Consider the following 24272-nt stretch of genomic DNA (forward strand, 5'->3'; position numbering starts at 1 on the left):
TAGGGAGCATATGTATAGAGCAGTTGAAACAAAACCGAAGTGTGTTTTACCCAAAGCCATGTCAGTGCAGCAGAAGTAGCAATAAACAGTTGTTTGGCTGGCCCAGTTTGCCTTGCTTCTGTTGAAAGACTAATAATGACGGCAAAACAAAAACTTCATATTTTATTAACGCATTACTGTATTTGTTTCCTTTTACTGTGAGAGACAAAAAGCAAGCTTTGACACAACAGAGGCAAAATGAACAGCAATAGATCAATTTAGAGATCTCAATATTTCAAAGCTATATGGATCATGTATGGTAACACCATTTCAGATGACGTTTGATTACCTGAGCCTTGCTCACTCAGTCTGTTCACAGAGAAATACTTTCCTACGGATTTACACTGAGCATTACTTAATTTGGTTTTCTAGATGAGCTCTTGATGTGAACAGAATTACATTCACATAAACAAGCATCAAGAAATAGTGTCCAGATTACCAAAAAGTGCCTAGAGAAATGAGACACAGCTGAACAAGTGTTAATGATTGTCTCTCAAGAAAAACTTGGATGGGATCATCATGGAGTTTGATTGTACAACTCAGAAAATTACAAATTAAAAGGAAGCAAAATTATCAGTTAAACAGTGATTAAATATGATTGTTGTGGCACTTCTAAAAAAACCCAACCAGCTTCTAAACAATAACAGCTAGCTAATTTAGACCTTTTTTCCCAAGGAAACATTTAGTCACAAATGGGACCTCTCACAATTGAAACACATTTTAGGGTGCATCTTAGGTAAATAAGCTTTTAGAGATAGGAAATTAGATCCCACTAACCTGTGGAACATGTTTACATTTCTAATAGAAAGCCTAATAAAATTTAAATGCCAAATATCTGTGGTGTATCTGAGTGGTACCTGGTGATACATCAGTCCTATGACATCAGATAAACAAACGAGTATCTGAATTTATGGGAGAGATAGCCATTCAGTAATAAGCTTATTACATTCCAATCAAGTCTTACTATTTGTCCAAACTCTTGGTTTGAACTACAACCTCTCTATAGGGTTATGTTTTAAGCAAATTTACTTAATACAGGGTTTACCACTGCTACAAGATATAATCACTTTTGAATTTTCACTTACAATAATACGTAAAAATTTTGATTCGGCTTCCTGATGGAGTCTCATCATTTCAGTGGGCATTGCTGTGCTGGGAAGGTATGAGTTTTTTGTCAACCTTCATGCCATGTTGTGGAATCTATTATTTCTGGGCTTTCTTACCTGTCTGCTTGCTGCTTCTTTGCACAGGAAAACAAGACATTCATCTTCAGCTCATGAATAAGTAGTCTATTAGTGCTAAGACAGAGTGATTTGTCAATATTTTTGTAGCAGTAACTTCTCAGAGCATCTTTAGAGTTCCTCTTGCAATGCTAAACAGGAGGTATTCCTGAAATGTCCTTTAGATTAATCAAATTTAATAAGAATTGATACTGTTTCAAATAAAGGCTTATTCCTTCTGCTTTTAAGCCTCTCAAGCTCTCCAAACTTAACTGCCTCTTAAGGGATTATTTGAATTTGAATATGACATCATAACTTATGAATAGACCTTAGAGAGGTACTTTGAGTTTCTTACAGAAATTTGTGAGGATTTGTTAGACCAATTCACTCCACAAAATATATGTTCAAATTATTTTTTATATTAGTAACAAGTTGTGACATGATAGAACCCTACTCTATTGTACCTAACTCCTCTCACTGTTCATGTAAGAAGCAAAGAGAAACATTATGTGACAGTTCCTATTAAGATATGTCTGCAACACAGGTCAAATACAGGAAATCCATCCTGATTGGAAATTTGCTTAATCATTTTCTTCAATTTGCTGCAGTCGAGGGAACATAAATATGTGCTTTAAGTGCTTTCCCAAATGGAGGTAGACTGTTCACTAAAGCTTACCAATGACTTAAGTCATTGCCAAGCAAAGTTTGCTGTGGCTTAAGTATATTACATTGACTGGACAGCGCTCAGTATGAAATAGTTAACAAAGCTTGATAAATTACTTTGAAAATATGCAGTAATTTTCCTCATAATTCCCTTATCTTGGTCAGTGTGACAGCTTTCAGAGTAGAAATAAAAAAGTCTCTCCAACAACTGCAAAATTATAAAAGGAGAAAACAAAGCAGCAAGGGCCGAAAAGCACCGCATTGCATCGGCAGCTTTTTTGTACCTTGGATTCTCAGGATCTTCAGCTGTCCATTGCAATTAGGAGACAATTATGGGATGATCAGGAGTAAAGTGAGGACAGAGACTTGACAAAAAAGTCTTGTTGGAGCCTGCAAGTACAAAAATGTAACTATCAGCCATTACAGGCTTAAAACACAGGGCTTTGCCAGCAGCCAGCCAAGGCTACAAAACAAATTCCTAGAGGGGCAAAGACTATTAAAAATGTCATCAATTCTCACTCCAAATGTAAATCACTCTTTTTGTATCTTGCTTCCCATACACGGATAACAATCTTACCAAAACAAAACACTCCTACTAAGTCTCCCTGCTTCCCTACACAGGGAAGGGATGAGACAAATACGACAGATGCTAGGCACCTCACGTACCGTAAACTTGCTAGGTGCTCATATACTTCACAGTGAAAGCAGAATGAGAACCTACATAAAAAGAATGGCATACAAGAGCAGGGCAGGAGGAGACTGACAAGAGTATCATTACTGGGAGAGCAGGATACAAAAAAAGCTACTGAAGACATGCTGTTGCAGCTGATTTATGTAGAGCTCTGAAAGAGAACAAGCTTGAATTTAACACAGTGATTTATTCGCTGTTTCTGTTTCCTCACTTATGACGTAATCATTAATCAGCTACTTTTACAGTGAGAAAAAAAAAACTGGTTTTTGATTAAATTAATCATGAATACAGCTCAGAAATAGTTCCCTGCAAGTATTCTTTTGAGCAAACACTTCACTCCCACAGCTTTTCAGAAAAAAACTCCATAGCTGATAAAATAAGTACAAACATGATCTAAGCAAAACTCTATTTAGCAATTGTCAAAACACTAGTGAGTAGATTTCCTCATTATTCACTCATCTCTGCTGGTATCTTCCCAGTCAGGGTGCAGATGAGAACCCTATGCTGCAAAGCAAAAAAGGCAGGAGGGAGAGAAAAATTTCTAGCTAGGCTGGAAACCTCTCTCCTCACCTTGGCGCTAGGTATGTCTGAAATTCAGGGCCAGAATTGTTCCTGGCAGCTCTCAAGCAGCAGAGAGGAAGCCTGCAAGCCAAAGAATGGTTTTTTGAAACAAGAACAGAGCTCCTGCAAAAGCCATTTCCTTGCCTACAATCACTCTTTCATCTCGGGCCATCTGTCTGATGGAAGCTGCCTGACCTATCAATACTAAATAACATTACAAGGGCAGTTCTGTTCAGTGAGACTTAACGGTTTCAGTTTGTCTCTAGATTAAAATCACTCTTCTGGAAGGACTTGTGAACAAAACTAGGAACAGGAATCACGTGCCCAGAGAATATAAATGCCTTACCCTTTGAGCTGAAATTGTAGCTCCTCAATGCAAGAGGCTCTACCACTGGACTAACATTAATCGCCATTACACTAATTGCACGTTCAGATAAAACACCTGGTTTACAAACACAGTGACAACACGTTATGTGTGTTTAAAGGCAAGAACAAAGCCCACTGACTCAAAGATCTGAGGATTTGCCTAGAGGCTTGTACATAACAGCCACTTTGAACAATTCTAAATTTAACCAATATGCCATAAGAATAAAATGCACAGCACTTCATACACTTGTCACTAGCACTAATTTAAACCACACTGTGGAATAAGCTGTTTAAATGGGCTTGTTGACCTACTTTTTAATCTCAGTTTTCAGAGAAGAAAAGAAGTTAAGTAATGATTTAGAAGGTTATTATTTCCCATAAATCATATTTTTGTATGACTCTTACCACACAGTATTTCATTTTATGAGGACTATTTTTTTTCACTGAATACAGGTATAGATTAAGCTGCAGAATGTTAGGAGACAGAAAAGTATTTTCATTCATTATCAGCTTGAAGTGATCCTCATTTGTCTGGCATTTTGGAATTTTTTTTGGCTATAATCAGTTTTTTTCTCTGTCCTCTCATTAACTTCCATTTGAGAAGAATGAGATCATCTTGAACAAGGAAAGGATCTTGTTACCATACAAAACCATTTACAAAGAGGGATAAAGGAACTTTGTTTGATTTAATTCATTTTCATAAAAATTCTTTCCTCAAGATCATTCCAAAAAATTACTCACTTCTCTTTAATTCTTGCCCGAAGAATGTATTTTTAGGTTCTCCACTGCTCTGCTATACCCTCTACGTGTAAGGTCAATTCCAAGACATTTTTTCTTAGGACAGTAATTGTTCTGTGTATTTTTCAATAGTGTCCAAGTTATAGAGTAAACTAAAAGGTCAGAAAAAGAAACATCTACAGTGCATTTCTTGCCAATACCTTAGATTTGGAAGCTGATGAACCAAGGTAACAGAACAACTTATGGGTGAAAGCAAGCATTTGCATTTTTGCAGGTATGGGACTAGAAACTAACTGCAAAAGTGGGTCTCTATGACTCTGCTTTTCTACAAGACAAGCAAAAGGTCCAAAATAAGAAAAAATACAACAGGTTTCTTTCTAATAAGGGAAAGCTGTGCATTTGACACGTCTTCCTGGCATCTGTAGGCAGCTCTCAGCAGGAAAGTGAACAAGAAAGTCCCTTTTCAAGTCCCCATCCGCAAACATGAAAAAACATACAAAATCTACCATGTTCATAATTTGGTTTGATGTACAAGAGACCAAAAACATACCTGGAAGCTAGGAAAAAAAACGGGTTTGAACTACTTATTCTGTTAGGCATTTAGCTATGGCAAGCTGGACTTTGTCATCTCCTGACCATGCTTCAGGATGTCCATCCACTGCTCTGTCTAGGTGACACAAATCACAAAAAAGACAGCTAAAGACCTACCAGAGTAGAATAATCCTTTTCCTTTGAGGGAAAGAAAGAAAAGAAACCTAAAAGGGGGAAAAAAGGTGAAAGCGATTTGAGTATTCTTGTGTCATGCACACCAAATATAGCTGTTAAATGTAGCTGTATAGAAGAGGCCACTGGACCTGCGCACAATCACAGAAATGAAGGTTTCATCTGAGTAATAAATAACACATTGTCAATCTAAATTTTTGTAGAAACCTATATTCAGCAAAGAAGGAGCATGTCCTGCTTTCCCTGGGACATGTGAATTTCTTAGTGATGTGTGTGCTTGCAGTTGATTGGAATAGAGAATTGTGCAGGCAAGCTAATTTCACTCAGCAGTACAAGGTTGGTACTTCTAGCTTTAATCACAGTGAAGTAACAGTAAAGCAGTCAAACAAAGCAAGAGGTACAGGAATGATAGGGTTAAATCAATAAACATTAATAAGACTAGGAAAACCACAGCCCAAAACAATTTATGTAGGAGCTAGCAAGGAAAGACGGAATGAAGGAAATTTATACCTTTTTCTTTTGCGTAGTCTCTAAATAGAGGAAAAGAAAAAGTGCCTATAATTGCACAGCAGCAGAAATGCTGTAGAAGACAAAATGTAGAAGACAAAATAGGCCTGAAGAATGTAAACTATGTTGCATGCAAAGAAGTCAAAAAATCATCTCCTGAAAAGGTCACACCAGAGATAAAAATATGAGACACACCTAAGAGACACAAACAGGCAACTGGAGAAAAGAGTACAAATGTAGACTTCCAGTCCCATTTAAGAGGAGGCAGATAGGAATATATATACAATTAGGTACTGTACCATCACAAACCCACAAACGAAACAACTCCCTCAATATTTAGTTGCAGTTAAAGTATAATGAGATGTTTAAACAGAAGCTTACTGACCCAGCACCCTTGGTTTTTGTGGTCTGCAAAGCTTTAGTTAGTTAAAGTCTCAGGCACAGCTCCTATTTTCAGGGAGGGAGGGAGGAAAAAGAAGAAAAATTATTCTAAGTCAGATTCATTTCAGCTAACCATAGCCTCACGTATCACCTTACCAGAAGATTATTTTCTGACTGAATGATGGGGTTATGTTTAGATTTTTGCACACTTGTGCAAAATCATAAGCAAAAACCTGACAAGAAACACAAACCAGATCTTCTACTTACATTGTAAGAAATATACTGTGATACAAGGCACATATTCAAAGTTAAAGGGACAATTTAAATGGGCACAAATGGCATGCAAAAGCAATTGAGATTACTTTCCAAAAACCTAGTAACAGTCAAAGCCTGGAAAAACCATTCTGTAGAAGAACACGCTTTAGAAGAACAACAGGAATGAGGATTAAAAGGAATACTTAGAAAATAGATTGACTTATAAGTTTATTAATATCCAACAAAATATCTTTCAGAAGGCTTTCAGATCATCAGCTTCCTTTAAAATACTGCATATCAACATTTTAGCCACTGTCTCTATGCACCGACCATTTTCTTTGCAGCAGGCACTATGTCTCACTTTATTGCAGAGCTCTCAGGAGCAGATCCAGTGACTCTTCTGCCTTTCTTTTAGCATAAGGTATTTCCATGTGTCTCTGGCTACAGAGAAGAGGGCTTCTTCAATCAAACCAGACATTACCAAGGACAGTGGAGAGAAATGCAGAGGAGAAGTGGAAGATTTATGGTGCAGAGTGTGAGGCTGTCTCTCCTCCCCTCTCTGCTCCATGAATGCTGTCCATGTGCCACATGCTCCACATCACCTACAAGGCTACTGACCTGCCCTTTCTCTCAACTCACTGATTGGGTGTGTTATCTGCACGGAACATTGCAGATATCAGGTCCAAAATGTACAGCATTTTCCAGCAGATTCATGTTTAGTGAACAGAAGTTATAAAGCTGAGGCCCAAAAGGCTCCTCAGAGCCTTTGAGCTCCTGTCAGAAATTCTCCTTTTGGAGCCAGCCTTCAGGGCATGAAATATGTGTCACTTCTCTCAGCCAAGGCTCATGCAACATAACCTTTCTTCAAAATGCTTGTTTTAACACACCTCAGTCAGATGATTACTACATTTTTGCCAGCTGAACTGCCCAGCACCACATATACTTACCAGTTTTTATTTCTTTAATATGGGTTGGAATCATGAAATTACCATTTGTATTCCAGGGTATTCCCAGGACAAATTATTGTTTTAATGGAAAGGTTTATAACCATAAAGAGGTATCATGATGCATCATCTAAATTTTTAAAATACATATGCATCGTAGTTTTGATATTCATTTTTCGCAGCATTCCTTTGTTAAGATTTTTTTTGTAAGTATGAAGGCCATCCTCAAAGCTAGCAGAGGGTAGAAAGAAAGTGCCTTTAAGGCTACATTTTCCTAGCTGGGAAAAAATCTGAACCTACAACTAGGAACACAGATTTGACACCTGACATTGTTCAAATCCCCTACATATCCCAAATCAAAACCTTACAGAGAAAGGTTATATAAAAACCCAGAGAGTGCAGGGAAAGTGAAGGCAAAGGAAATCACACAGATTGTGACTTCATCCAGAGGACGTAGTGAGCCAAAGGGACAGAGACCTGATTGGTATTTCTCTTGTCAGGAAAGGGAGTTAATGAAGAGGACATAATTTTGTCTTTGACCTGTGTCAAGCAGTAAAAGTCATTTAAGTTGTCCTGCTAAAATTAAGTGTTGTACAACAAAGACAAAGGGGTCAGGTCAGGAGAGTTAAAGTTTAGCCACGTGGGCAACGAGCCCAGACAGGGACAGCCAGGTCTGAGAACTGTTTATAGCTGTTCTTCAAAGATGATGAAAATCCAAGGATGCAAAGCAAGTAGGGACTGACTTTGGGATTTTCTTCAGGAGCTCACACAATTACCAAAGGGCAGATTTTAGACAGAACTATTAGCTAGTTCTCAAGTAAGTCAATAAAAATATCTATAAAACTTCATCATCTCCCCTTACTCTGGTGTTTTTCCCTCAGGCCAGATCATACATGTTCCTCCTAAAGCTTAGAAAACACACACAACTGATTTTATTTTTTTTTTTCATAAAGGCAAAATATTGTGTGATAACTATAACACATTTCACTTACACAGAGTACAGGTGCAAAGTAGGAAGACAAACAACAGAGACCACGTTTACGTCTAACCTAACAAACAAGATCTAAATACGGTACTGTTGCACCTCTAAACAGTAAGCCTTTGGTGCAGAATGGTCTTTTAACACACTCAGCACACAGCCCATACCCACCCACTTTGTTCCTATTGCTGTATGCTGCGTTTCCTTTTGGCAACCACACCTAACCTACTTCCAAAAGAGAACTAAGGCTGTACACCCAGTCAAGAGCAGCACAGTGTTGATCAGAGAAGCATATCACAAGAGGAAAAAATATAGTTTATAATATGAAAACAGAGAGAAACAGTAGAGTGCAATTCTAGAGCAGTAGCTTTTAAGGTTGTGTACTTTTTTGGTATATTTTACCTCTGTGGATGAAATCAATGGGCCTGCACTGTTTTTCAAAATCTAAAGTAGACAAGTCCCTTTTTTTATGGCTTAAAAACATAATTTAGCCTTTGTTGAGCAGACTTATTTCTACACACAAAGGATGTCAGTCAATTACATTGAAACAATTTCATTCAGGTCACTAAACATCAGTAGGTAGTGCTGATGATTTAGTGCCAGCAGTGTATTACACAAAAGCACAGCAATTTTGAGGTTTGGAATTGAAATGGAAATTGCAACGTGGATGAATATTGATGGTAGGAACATACAGCAGCAGGGAGCATCCTGCATTTACCTCATGACCAACCCATTCCTGACAAGGAACCCTTCTCCCACACCATAAAACAGCAGCATTGTATTTTCTTAATTCAAGTTAATTTCTAGCATTTGCATGCAAACTCCTGTGCAAGTGCTCATGTCCCATATATCAAGAAAGTTTAAAAAAAAAAAAAAGTTCTTACAATTAGTTTTATATTTCATAAAAGCTAGTTTATTTCCTTGCATAATTGAATGTTTTTATTTAAATCTGACATTTTACAATAGTAAATATTGCTGGTTGTGCTTTTTTTCCGAGAAAGAACTACGATTGGTAATGACTAATGTTTATTGATCCAAAATTCCCAACTTCTTTGCTAACTCAGTGAAAGATTTTGTGGTTTGGCCATTGTTCAAAGAGGCCAAACTTCTTACACATGTCAGAAAAAGGATTTTGATATTTTTTACAAAAATTAATAAAATGCACACCGGCTTCTTGTAACTAGAAGCAATTTTAATTTTAATTGCCCTTTTTTTTTATGGGCATGTAGTAATATAATATGTGGTAATAGCTTTAAAATGAGAGTAGGTTTGGATTAGATTTTAGGAAGAAATACTTTATTGTGTGGCTGATGAGGTACTGGAACAGGTTGCCCAGTGAAATTGTGGATGCCTCAAGTGTTAAGGCCAGGTTGGATGGGGGTCTGAGCAACCTGGTCCAGTGGAAAGGATCATTGGCCACAGCAGGGTGGTTGAAACTAGATTATTTTTAAGACCCCTTCCAATCTAAACCACATGAATTATTTAATTTAAAAAAATTGAACTAAAGTCATATCCTCTGTAATACACAGTATGTTTCTGTACACACTATGGGGCCCCTAATACCAACTTTGAAAAATGAGTTCTAATTAAAAAAATACATAAACAAACAAAAACCAGCTGTCTCAACCAACACTACTTGTCTAATTCAAAACTGGCATGGTATGTTGACCAGGAGGCAGCAGATAATTCTTCCAACTACTGCATTTCTCTGTTCAAAGCAACAATTTATTCTTTACTATTAAAAAAATTCATCTTGAAGAATGAGGGCTATTTCTTAGCTGTGATTATTACTTCTTGGCTCATATACTCTGACAACCAGAGGTATTACGCTATGAATTTTTTTTTCCACATGATGGATTTCATCAATTGCTCTCTAGCAGTATCTAAACTATCATGTTACACCAACCAAAGATCATCTTTACTCTGAAAGACTTGGAATTATGAAAAGATTTGGCATCATTTAAAAAGTGCTTCAATGCAGTTCATTGCCTTCACACTGCTGGTTTTTTCCTCTACACACTGATAACACAGGATCACATGCCCATATTCAAAGGCAAAAATCAATGAACCAAACACTTTCTGGTATTGTTCTAACACAATTTCAAAACAAAGGGCCCACATCTTGGAGAACGTGGAGTGAAACCAAAAGGAACAACTGCAGCCTGCTCCCAAAAGCAGTGACTTTCCTAAGTCAAAACCAGCACAAATCCTTTATGTGTTAAATGGATGGGAATTAAAAAAATATTTCTTTCTGACTCCTCGTTAACCTAAATCACACAGTTTTCCAACTCTGTCCTTCATTAGGAACGGAAAACAAAGAAAATATGCTACTAAATCTAAAAAAAAAATTGTTCTGCAGATATAGAAAGACACTTAGATGGATATAGCTTGGTTTACTAACAAAAGTCTCTGATGGCAAATAGTTAATCAAGGTAAACCCCACCTCATATCAATCGCTGGAGAGCTTTAGGCAGTAGCATCCAAAACAACTGTCACAAATTGTGATGATGAAAGTTCCAGTAGAGGCTTTTATCATCACCATCTTGAGCCTTGCACAGCTAATGCATATTTTACAAACTAGAATATATTTTACTAGTTTATAATATATAGCAAATCAAAGAGAATTATGCATTCCCTGACTGTAAGTAACCATGTGCTCCTTATGTTTCTGAAATAGTGTGCAGGGTAATCTTAAAGTCTGAAGGTATATAGTCCAAAGGCCTGACTCGGCTTTAACTTTTTCCATGAAATTTGAATTAGACAATGCTACTGGCTTTGAGAATTAAGTACAGCAGGCAAAACCCATCTCTTAATGCAGTAACAACAGATTCACTCAAAAAAACCAAACAAACAACAACAAAAAAAAACCCCACATTAATGTGGGCACTTAGCAGCTATTTAATACAGACACAAAATTTGCAAATCATAACACTTAAATAATTACTCATAAGTGGGGATAAATAAGGAAAACCAGTTAATATTTTAACCCTGCCTAATGTAAGAGCTCAGTGATTTTTTTTATTGCAATAACATTATTTCTGGGGTCAAATATAATAGCTTAAAAGAACCCTTTCAATCTGCATAGACATTTACCTACATTATTCATTTCTAAAACTCATTTTCAATTCAGCAACACATCCAGTTACTAGTAACATATTTGATTATAAAACTGAGCTCCTAAACATCCTAAAAACAAGCCACAGACTTTCATCCATGGTTTTAAAAGCAGGAAGTTTCATGGTATTATGATTCTGAAGTATAGGTGTTAAGGTGTTATGATTCTGACTACAAGAACCTGCCTGGCCAGAAGCACATTGTTGATATTTCTACAGTCACACACTATTGAGAGCTGGTTAGACATTAGATTTGATTTCTGTTTGTGCTTTTTTTGTACTTTGTTTTATAACCTACAGAAAGTCTGTACCATGCACTCATAACAGTCTCACAGCAAACTGGACAAGGAAAAGAGAGAAGATGAAAATGGTATACTCCACTTTTCAAATTAATCCTGCCAGAAAATGGGATGTTGCAAAGATCACTTATTTTCTTACCTAAGGGTTCTCTCCATCATGAAATCTGCCACAGGGTAAAGGAGAGAAACAGTCTGAGGAAACTGAAGAAACAAGGCCAAAAACTGTAGTCCAGTAACACACAATAGGTACTTGAAGATTTTCTCCCAATGGATCAATAAACAAGTTCTTAGTAATGCACATCTTCCCTATAAGTGCTAAACAAAATTAAAATCTATCTCCTTATCCACCCCAGAAGACAAAGATCCCTCTTATTTTGCCACTTAAACAATTTCTGCTGTGTTCGCTTGATTTTACCACACTGTTGGTATGATGTTTCTGTTACTGTTTCAAGTAGATGTGCCTCTTCCAAAAGGGAAATTATCAGGGTAACAAGGCTGTCAGTGCCTCCCAGTATGCCAGGGGCACTTTACAGACTGACAAAGGAGCTAAAAAAAAGGAATAGAAATAATCTGCAAGTCCTGACATGTCTGAGATATAGCACATCACACGTCAGATGCAAGTGAAGACTGTACACTTGAATTAGCTTTTATTTTGTTGCAAGGGAAGAGATAGTAAAAATAAATAAATTTCTTTCTACAGGCTCCCTGAGGCACTCGGACAAGTTGTTACTAACCATTCCTTTCTCTGCTTTTCCACCTCCCAACCTGCTATATATTCTCTAATTTAAGCATACATTTAAAACTGATTTGTCATTTTAGCTACTCCACAGGATAGATTAGGATCCTTCGTAAGACCTTTTCATTTACTGAACAATCAAACAAAATAAAAGGTTAATAGTTCAAGAATAGCTACAGGTAAAATGGACCCAAAGTCATTCCTGGTATATCCTCATTACTTCATAGACTCAGCTTTTACTGCCTGCTTTATATATAGCATCTCTGAAGTAAATAAAGCATAAGGGCTTTCAGGAGATGATATACATTATAATGAAATATATCAGAATAATTCCTTTTTTAAAGCACATTCCTCTGTCTCAACTTCATGATTTAAATAGGACACAGTATAGGGTAAATAATACATATTACAAGAGTAGTAGTCTGGCTTGCTTCCTTTGAGCATAGGTGACATTAGGTTAATTGGTTTTAATGCTGGGGTTAAATTTTTCTAACTTCTGTTCTTGTTGTTGGCATTATATACCTGCATTTACTGTAATACAATTTACTGAATTAAGAAAACTATTGAAAAAATCTGAATTAGCTAGATTTTCCTGTGTGGGAAGAGGGAGGTCAAAGACATACCAAATGATGCTGCAAGCCTTCAGGGCAGCCAGGAAAAGAAGCTGCATTCCATTATGACAAAACAAAACAAAAGTAGAGGAAAAAAACAAAACAAACAAAAAGAATCCCAAACAACACTTTGGGCAAGTTATGCTGCTCTGTGAAAGGATAAGAGACAGCTAGAATCAGACCTTGCCTGCCAGCAGGCAAAGTTCAAGTCCTCACTGATGTAAGGTCACACTGAAACAGATTGCATTTAAGATGGAATCTTCAGTGATTTAGTTGAACTTTACGTTCCAGATGTCTTCATGTAAAGGTGCACTTCTGTAACACTTAGGAGCTGTGACAGACGTGTTTTATAACCCCTGTGTTTCTGTAAAGGCCCTTGCAGGAAAGGATTTAGCACAATGAAGATTTTTTTCGTATTTTCACATTCGCTGTGGAATCGTTCTTGGACATACTTATTCAATAAGCAGGCACACCTGTTACATCTAAATGCAAGAAAACTGGGTTTATTTCCAAGAACCCACTGTGCTGACAAAAGGTTAGTTACACAAATCAGTTTGACAAATACCAAAACTTTTGAAGCTTGATGTCCTTTGCATAACACCCTGTACGATGCATTTCATTCTTACAAGGTACTGTAGATGGGATAAGCACTTTTGTGATATTTGGCCAGTCAATACATTTCAGAAGGGAAACGTGGGCAAGAAATGGTCAGATAGTATTATTTACAAGGGTGTATACCAAGAAACTTCTCCCAAACATACTGTCTCAGAGGCACAGGTTGTGGTTCCTGGCCTATTCTTACAAAACGCTGCTGTGTACTAGTACTTATGAGGCCTTTATTTATTAACAACTGAGGCCTTTGGGCATCCACACTTCAGCAACTTTCACTCAGGCAAAAATTTATTAACTTCAGCATGCAGCATCCTAGCATCTCTCTGCTAGTCCTTACAGGAGCAGTACTATCACATTCTCTCATCATGCAGGTAGTTTGATCAGGATATAATCACAGGGAGGATATAGACACAGAACCATAAATTATTTTCTCTTCCAGATAGAGAAGGTCAGGAGGTATTACAAATGTGAGATACAAAAATGAAGGATATCTACCCAAAACCCCTTTGTTGTAGTTTTCATTACAGAGCGTGTGAGGAATAATGAAAAGATATCTATATTTCTTTGGTCTACTGACATAAACACTCAAGAAGGATAGAAATTTTATATAGTAGGGAAATTTGCAGGGCATTAAATTATGTTAATGAAAATAAATTAAAAGTAGGAAATTTTAGGTTAAACATTGTAGAACACTGGCAGTTGGTCATATCTGTTTTACAGAGGAACTTCGTCATTTGGGACACATAAACTAGTATACCAAAGCCATTAAGAATTTTTGGAAACACAGACATTAATTAGGTCATTTAATATTTTTAGAATAATCTCAATTCTTAGAGCACATGAAAATGAAAACAGGGCCCAGTTAGCAGTACCAATGTTTGTAATATTTGCCATTCTTTTTGCAACCAGCTCAGTTTGGAAAGTTAAAGTCCTCTGAATACAGACAACACTATTAATCATATATTGTACCTTGAGATGGATATCCATCCCTTCCCTCCTTCACACAGGTTGAGAAATCATTAAAGAGAGCAAAGCAGAAAAGCACAGCCTGTCAAACTGCACAGCACCAAAAAGGTTATCAAACTACTGTTGCCAGCTTCTGTCTTTTCCAGCCTGTATGACAGATGAAAAATTTCATTTTTGTGACAAAAGTGGTAATGAGGATAGAAAATGGCACAATATGAATCCAGCTTTCAGACAGGGCTCATAATGAGAATCAAAGTTGTGCAAAATTAATCTAATCCCATCTAAACCTAATCCCATCACAGTATTGGAACTCAACTCACAGGGGACCTGCTTATGCCTATGCTTCCCTTTATGTTCTCTAGGAGCACAAAGCTTATGTGGAAAAAAGATGCAAGAGCAGAATTTGGAACTAAAAAGGGCTGCACTATCATAAAATAATGTGGAGACTGATAGAAGATCAACTTCAAGCCTCAGCTTTGTAACTAAATGCATACTAGTACAAACATTTTTTCATGCACACAAATGACAAAACACAATTGAAAGGTAGATTTCCTCTGATCTAGAAGATGGACTGTAAACTGGCTTTACCATTTGAAGACACATGTACTAATATCCATTTAGTAACTTTGCTCCTGTTAGACAGCAGTGTTGTGCAATATTCCTTAAATAGCAAGATACTATTTTTAATCATTATTTTAAAAGTTATGCAGACTTTCCAGTTTACCTTTGAGTTTTTAAAAACTTTTCAGAACTATCGCTATCAGCTGTTGCAAATGAGATCTCAAAACTTTAAGTACATAAAAACTAGTTCTGTTAACAATGTTTAGTTTCTAGGAGCTGAAGAGTATAGTTTCTAAACAACGTATACAGATAATACTGTAAACAAAAATAATGCAAAATTAGCTGGCAGATATATCACTAGGCCTAGAAATGTTCTTATTTTGGGGAATAGTCCCAGTCATCACTGAAGGAATTCCATTTCATATGCATCCCTTAATGTGGGAAACTTTTGCTTCAGATATGTAAAAATATCTAGGATAAAGTACTCTCCCCTCTCATTACTTTCCCTCAGTCTCATTATTCAACTGATATTGAAAACACACATGGGATTACAAATTAATCCCTTCTTAGTTGAAAAGGACACAAAACTAGGTTTACCTTTCATCCTAACATGCTGCATCAGGCAGAGGCAAATATTAGTAAGTCTACACAACAAAAGAGGTAGCAAGCAAGTTTGACTCCTGCAGTCAAAAGTAGCTTATTAGACTAGACTGGAAGTTGCACAGATTCATCCAGTTACACAGAAAGAAATCACTTATGCTTGTCTGGAAGCATAAGTGGGCCACTTCCACTCAGCATATTCTTCACATGTGGAAAGAGCTGCTACTTCAATCGATTGTAAAATCCTAAGTGTAATTATTGAAATATATAATTTCATAGATAATTAAAAAAAAAAATCAAAGTCCTGTAAGATCTTTACAGGGCTGAGAACTGAGAGGATATATGCTGGAACAAATCTAAACAAATATTCATATATATGAAAGACAAGATCTTTCATGACTAAATTATGACAAGACCAAGCATAACTCATTGTTTCATGACCAAGCACAGTTCATGTTTCCATATTTTACTTTTGCAAAATTTAGCACCATACAGATAAAATGCTGTTGAAGAAAGCATTTAACTTAATGCAGAAGATTTAGTCTAGTGGATATATTATTAGGAAAAGAAAACCATATCAAATTATTTTTAATGGGCTTTTGTTAATCCCTTATTTGCCTATAGTGACAATCACTGAAGTAAATATCATATGTGTTTTCAAAATCTAGTATGGCTTTCCTCTTGTAAGACCCCCATGTCCCTAGTGCAAGGTAATACTTTTTTCTTCAGAGAATAATATCTCTCCAAATATAAAATACAGAAGAAAAGCCCCAAATACCATACTTTCAGTTATTTTCCTCTATTTCAGAAGACACTATTTCTGTGATTCCTCCCTGAACCATAGTCACTCATACATTTCAAGGCTACAAATTACCAGAAAAGCCAACTCACTGGCAAAAAAAATCTTTGCATACAAGAAGGATTCAAATTCTGTTAGAAATATAAACACTGATTTTACAGTTATGGTGGGTATACCCTTCAGAAAGAGTAGGATGCACAAAGACTGACAGCAAATGGCTTATTTACAACCCTACTGTAATGGTAACTAAGCATTCTCTCAACTGTGTTGTCAAAGTTTTGAGCATATAATTAATTTTTGCAGCAGTAGAAGGTTCAAAAAACAATAAAAGCGGCAGACAAGGAAGGAAAAACATAAGTAACAATGATATTATGTGTGTTATTGACATCTCTCTGAAGACTTAGAAGCCAGTTGCAGTCACATGGCTGGGAAGACGCAGGCACAGAGGAAATCTCATGAGAAACCATGTTGGAGAAGATGCCTGACCTAGCATCCCATCACACCACTACTTCAACTAATGAAGAAACAAGCTATACAGTACCCTTTACAACTGTTTAAAAGGTTTGTTTCCTCCTTGCATATTTTGCTTGCACCTGTACAATCAAGAAGCTAGACTCTTACTTCCTAGGATATAGCAGTGGCAGGGAGGTGATTTGTTTAGAATCTTCCAATAAAAGAATCATAAGATTAACAAGCATGAAGAGTGCTAATTTTTTCCACATTAACTCTTTTGAACTGCAGGAAAAGTCTTCAGATACCTTTAACAAGTTTACTGGACTCATTAGTCCTACAAAGGGACTGCAGGAAAAGCATTTCATATGGAAATGGCAGCAGAGTTATCAAAGCCTGGAAGCAACAGCCTCCAGGACATGAAAAAGTCTGTAACCAGTAATAGTACTGGCCTTGGAGCAAGAGACAAGCACTGAAAAGATAACCTGTATCATGCTTCAGTGCTTCCAGAGACTTACAAGTACATGGCACACAGTACAATAAAAGAAATCTTCAAATACCCTACCCTAAACATACAAGTAAAACTTATTTTTTGTGACTTTTACCTTCCAAGATATTAAGCAACTGGTCACTGTAGCAAGATCTCATCCTCTAGGATTCCTACACCAGTTCAGTGGTATTTTTACATGACAGAATATTATATGCTGAGAAAAGTGAAACTTATATTAAAAGGTTAAGAGCAATAGTGTACAGATGTACACAACACTGGAGACCTCTATTTAGTGCTACTCAGAATATCTAGATTCTTTTATTATTATTTAGTTAATTCAAGGGGGAAACACAACAGTTTGAGGTGAAAGGGGCTGTAGGACACATCATATGTGTGGTGTACATCCTTAGGCCTGGTATGTCATTGCAGCGTGAATGGTGTAACACACACAGCTTCCCTGGCACAACCACACTGGGACAGTTGCCAACCAAGCCAGGTAGTGAACAGCCCTAAATTCCAGGGGGAGTTCCACACCTCATACTGTCCGTTCTCTTTTAGGACTAGGAAATGTTAGTAAGTATAAAAATATACACATAGGTAAGTACATAAAAATCTTGTTCTGCTAAGTTTGTATAAACTGGCATCTGTGCATACGTACACAAATACAAAGATAAAACTTAGATCTCTAAAACTGTAGGTATAAAGTAAATAAGATATCCTTTAATAAGAGTAATGTATTAATAAAAGCATAAATTTAAGTATCAAACCATCATGGGTACCTCCACACACACCAGGACACTCAGTAACTCAAATACTTCTATTTTTGAGTAGTTTAGGTTATGTGCAGGTGGTTCAGTAATGGGAAATGGAATAATTCTTAGAATAAATTCCACCTTTTCCTAGGAGTAAATATTCAGTATATTTGAAAAGCATCTGAAAGCTTCACTTTGACAGTCATTGAAGACAATGGGAGCAACACCATGTAGTGTACCAGCCTATAAAACCAGAGTAACTCATCTGGCCTCAGTGCTTTTTACTGCAATTCTTCCCATGATCCTCATCTAAAAATCCAGCCTAAAAGCACTCACTTCTAATTTTTTTTTTTTTTTTGGTGGCAAAATATGATGAGACTTTGCACAGTATTAAAACCCAAATGGCACTATATCCCTAAAAACCTTAACCTTGGTCTCATATGTTGGTAGGTTAATTGAAAACTAATTTCTTCCCCTGCTTGTCATAAACCAAATTGCTCACCTCATTATCTTTACTTCTGCTACTTAGTATCATATTTGACTTCAAAAGAGGCATTGAGTGCATGGGCTGTTTCTGACCATCTGCTACTATACTGCATTAAAATCAAGTGTTCACTAGTTTTGGTCTCCTGCTCAAAGTCTCTCTTAAGAAAAATAATCAAAGAATACATAGAAGCACTTTGTTTGGGTATATTTTGCAAAGTTAATGTGAATGTGCATTTGTGTTCCTGAATGAACCCTTATATATACAATTTATGCTTGCTGAATACAAAATTAATTTGTGGAGGAATAGGAAGGTTTAGGATTAGGGAAGAGGGAGGAAGAAGAAGACTTGGGATAGGGAGCATAAGAGAAAAACAGCTGCCTGGACAGGACCACCTTCCTTCTCCCTCTGGTTTCTGCTGCCCTTCTATGCTTTAAGGAGGATTGGGCTGCTGATTTGCTTCAATTTTCTCTTCAGATTTATATTGTTCCCGGTACTGGGACAATATGGCAGAAGTACTTTTGGAGACCTCCCCAGCCACTACACCAGTGCCTGCTCCATTAAGCAGTGGATGTCATACCCACAAAAAAGGCCAACATTTTCGTAGCAAGAGTCAGAAGCAAATAAAGTCTTATTAAGCTTCTCCTCCCTCAAGGTTACTAACCCAAGCTAATGACAATATATGAGATAAGTACTGTCAACCCCTGCAGGACACATTAAATTCCAGTTAATACAGATTAGGTGAGTACTGCAAAAATCATAGTTATAAAGGGTACAGCCCTTTTAACTATCTGGCATCCACTGCAAGGCCAGAGCAATAGCAGGTGCTTCTGTTAAAAGATGGACAGCAGCAAGCAAGGTTTAGATGAAGGTCACATTTCTCACAGCATCCTTTTGGAGGGAAAAAAATTCACATTGGATTACTAAGAACAAATTAAAAAAAAAAAAAAAAACAAACAGAAACAAACAAAACTATGAGATACAGAATACAGTTGAATAAGAAGAATGCTTTAAAGAGAGGGACAAGAGAAATTCTATGAAATAGTATTTATATTCAACTTTTATAATTTTTTGCAAGTACGACCAGGCATAACCTGCAGTTGCCACAATCATGATGGATCCTTCAGAGTGTACTGCTGAAGGAGTGGGTGGAGAGTCACTTACCCTGCAAAGGCAGCAAGAAAAATATTGGACAACTAAGCTCCTGAACACACTTAATACTGGTAAGATAAGTAAGCCTGAACACAGGAGTGATGAACTGTCTGCACTACTATCTGTCTGTAGAAGGAAAACATGCTCTTGGTTAGAATTGGTGATTGAATCTCTCAGACTGGCAGCAGAGTCTTAGAGAAAAACATTGAAGAAAAAAAAAAAAAAAAGCACTTACCTTAGCTGAAGGTTCCCTTAAGTTCCAGGGTATAAATTGACACTACAGTCTCCCAATGCCACGGTGCACACATGTTAGGAAAGTGTTCTCAAAAATATGGACACAAGATGCACAAAAAAAACTTGCAGGAAAGAAATATCACCACCAAAACAAATACAGTTAATTTCTTTCTGTAAGACCACTGCCAATTTTTAGCACAGAAATTGACATATGTCCAGAAAACCCAAATATTGTCTATATAGCCATTTTTAGATAATTTTGCTTGATATCTGTACTTGGATTTTCAGATGCACTTTACTCTTTCATTTTTATTTTTTGGGGAAAGTGAGGGAGAAAGACATGTTGGAGCATCAGTATTTTTTTTTCTCCTTTCCCCTCACTCCATATCCACTGTGCTCATCATTCAACAATACACAAAAGCAGATGGTCCACTTCTGTCAACTAATACATTACTACTAAGTCCATTCATCAACCACATGATGCTCAAGACAATAACTCTCTGTTATTAACTAATTAGCTTCTGTCAAATGATTTTACTAGAGTTACTAAATTTACTCTGATTTTCTTCCACATGAAAGACTGCATCAGCTACTAAACAAGGCTGGTGAAACTGCTCTTGAGGAGAGAGGACCATCCACCTGTAGAGCAATAGTGCCACTCACACACCACAAGGCAACAGCTCAGTTTAAAAAAATGCTTGGAAGAGAGAAATCATTATGGGAATAAATCTCATGGATTCCATTTTCTTCATGGTGGAAAAAGCCCTTTCTTTATTCACATAATTCCTTTTTATACAGTTTTACAGACCACGCGCATAACCAATTGGTTAGTAGCTTTCTTGCCAAGTACTTTATTGGTTGATAACAAGTTGTTATTCTGTATTGATTGGTCACTCAAATCCCCAGAGTGTACATGCAGGAAAAGGTGTTTGTGAGAGATAGTTTTCATTTTTCTATCTAATGGTGTAAAACCAGTTTATGCAGGTGCTAGATGTTTTTTACCCAGGAATAGATTGTTATGCTAAAAAACTGCTCACAACAGGATTGCTTTCACATAGGAACGTACAAAGTGCTAGCTTTGACAAGGCCAGCCACTGATTTCAGGAGAGCACATTTGATTTTATGAAGCCTTTCTTTATGATTTTTCTACCTTACTGAAACAAATCCTCATATGCAGTAATTAACCTGCAGCTGGTAACATATTTAAAGCAGTAAAATCACTGACTTCTGTAGAAAAGCTCTGATTAGGACACAAGAATCCTCCAACTAGTTCAAACATACTAACTAGATCCTCCACCACTGATGAGGTTTCTGTAAAGATTTCCTTCCTATCCCACCCATAATCCTATAAAGTCATAGACAGGTTAAACTTGTAACATGAGCATAGATACAGTTTCTCTGCTGTAATTTATAACCCCACATAGAATTACATAAAATATATATAGAATTTTAAACCTGCCTGAGCTCTTCAGACTCCTCAATCTGAAATGGAAAAAGATTGGAAGTAACTTCATTAGTGTGCCAGTTTGCAGGTATGACATTTTATTTCAAATCACTGCATGGAGCTGCAGCAGAAGAGATGCAGGAGCTGTGGAGACTGGTGCTAATCTGGTCTTTGGAGCACATCTGTACATTTAAGATACAACATAAAAAAGCCAAGAGAATGAATCAAACCAGGAAATAAGCAGCAATAATTCATCACAAAATGGCATATCATATTCCTCTTCTCCCTACTATTTCCCCCCAATTCTCCACAAAGAATTACCCTCACAAAAGAAGGGGCTAACAGCATTTCACACCATTAAATAAAATTTGATTCAGCTCATGTGCCTCTACTTCTTCATATTGAGGATAAGAAAAACCAAATTCTTCTGCTAACTGAAAAAGTTCCAGGGACATTTATGGACCTGTAGGTAAAACCCAGCATCTTGAATTGCATCCAGAAGTCTCAGGCTCCACAGGTATCTAAGTAATTTTTCATCAGCTTGAGGCTGATTTAAAAGGTTTAGTCCAGAGCACAGCATGTGTATTACATTAATCAAATCTGGACATGAGAGGCAGGCATTTGAGTTTAGGCTTGTGTGCAGAAGGAATCCTTCCCTCCTCATTTCAGAGGAAGAAAGGCAAGTTGCAGTGGCCACTGGAGGGCCAACCAGGACCCTGGGATAGCTTCTCATGCTCTCTCATGCCTTCACCAGCCTTGCTAAAATAAACCTGGGCAAAGCATATGTCTCAACATGTTCATTAAGAAGTGAATATAAAAGAAATACTTTCTTTTTGTTTTTGGGAAACTAAATGATACTGAACTGAAATCAGATTTTTAAGTAAAAACCTTAGGTATTTTGGAAGACTGCTCAATGAGACCAGCCATCAGCCCTCTCAATGTTTTTTTTGGTTTCTCATAAAACATTCAGAGCTCAGGTACACAACCCATGTTTTGCATAGCAGAGAAGAAGTAAACCCAGTGCTGTTTTAAAACACCTTTCATACACCTCGTGATGTTGCCTGAAGCCTGGACCAGCACTGCCAAACCTGTGTATTAAATGAACTGAATTACTATTGTAAATTATGCAGCAGTTCTGGGTCCCTAGCAATGTTCCTCACATAAGCACACAACCTACGTGTGATTGCACTGCTTCACAACTTCCACAGCATTCATGCTGGAGTGCTTCTTCAGAAAAAAAAAATTCTCAGATACAAGTCTACAAGGACTATGGCTTCAAGGAGAAACCAAATATTCCCTTCTCCTTGGCACACACTGCAGTGCTAAAGTCAGCACAGTCAACTGATTAGACAGGTAAGTGGAAGTGAAGCATTTCCTCAAATTAAAATGTCATCCTTCCACACTTTTCAAACACTATTTTCCAAGGAATCATTCTAAAGAAAGACGGGCAGGTTTTCCTTATTGCGGTCCTTGAAGATAGCAAAAAGCAATATTTTGTGGTCCATAGGGAGATTAAACACCTATCTGCTTTCTGTATATACAGTCTCACAGATTGAATTGCCAAACAGATGAAAGTAGATTTCTGATAAGACTCTGTTCCTCAGTCCTTCTTGGACGTTCTGACCTGCCCAGCTGTACACCTTATGGAAAGATGCAGAATACAGATTTGACTTTAAAGACTGACTTTGCTGGTAGCTGAAGTAACAGATCTTCAGTTGATCTTATGTTGTTTGATTTGTTCTTAATAATCCTGAGTGGCCTCTGAAGAATTATTTCAAAGACACATAATTCAAACTTTCATGCACTAAACAAATATGGAAGACTGAGTATTAAATGTCAGCTTGGCTGTTTTCAATTGCACACACTGCAAAGAAACATAAGACCAGAATGCAGCATCCATATAGTGAATTGTGTGAAGGGCATTTGAAGCAGTTGACATCACTCAGCAGCTGACAGCAGGAGACTTGTATCACATGTGAACAGCCTTTAAGTGTTCAAAAGTAGAGTGCATCCACTGGACAGCTATTTTTTAAGAGAGGTTTAAACAAAAATAAAAAGCAGTGGTAATATTTCATGTGCCATGCAGTTGTATTAATGCAGGGTGCTCACTATATTTGCCATTAGGCATTACCCAACGTATACTTCTTGGACCAAATTATTTCTGCTGGGCTCACTGCTGCTAAAATAATTTACAGCTACAGAAATAAAAGGTGTAAATGTGGTTTTGACAACATTAAGCTCTCTGTGACAGGAACTGGAGTAGTTGAATATGTCTTAACATATTGAAAGTGATTCTGATCACTGGATCTGTAATGTTGCTCACTTATTATTAAATGACAGTCATTAAATCCTTATTTCTCCTTGAGTTTTATTCATTATGAAGCATAGCTTCATTTAGTTCAGGGTTTCTTGGGCAAGGGTTTTTTACTTTATATACTTACCTTGAACCAAAACAGGCAGTAACTCTATGAATTTTCTGGAAGCAAAACTAAAACTTTCATTTGTCTGCACTTTCACCTACTTCATTTATGGAGCATAAAATATTTTCTCCTTCTGTCTCCTTCCAGACACCAAAATATGTAAGTGGTTTCTATTATTTCAGATGTCTTGAGACACATTACATCAGATATAATATGACTATCACACACCCCAGTCCACTCTGCTACTAGAAATTAATAATTTATTAAATTTTATAGATTACAGTAACTTTCTTCAGCATATTGGCAAAATATCAATTACAAGGATTTCAAGAATATCAGAAGCACAACTACTCTGGTACACGATGAACTTGTCCTAATGATCTGTACCGCTCTGTACCCACTATTCTGACTATCAGAGCTCCAGTTTTCTGTCACATCAACACAGATTACTGCTGCCAGGAATAAAAAATAATTCTGGGAGG

This window comes from Vidua chalybeata, chromosome 1 (genome assembly GCF_026979565.1).
Source record: "Vidua chalybeata isolate OUT-0048 chromosome 1, bVidCha1 merged haplotype, whole genome shotgun sequence".
Classification (NCBI taxonomy): domain Eukaryota; kingdom Metazoa; phylum Chordata; class Aves; order Passeriformes; family Viduidae; genus Vidua; species Vidua chalybeata.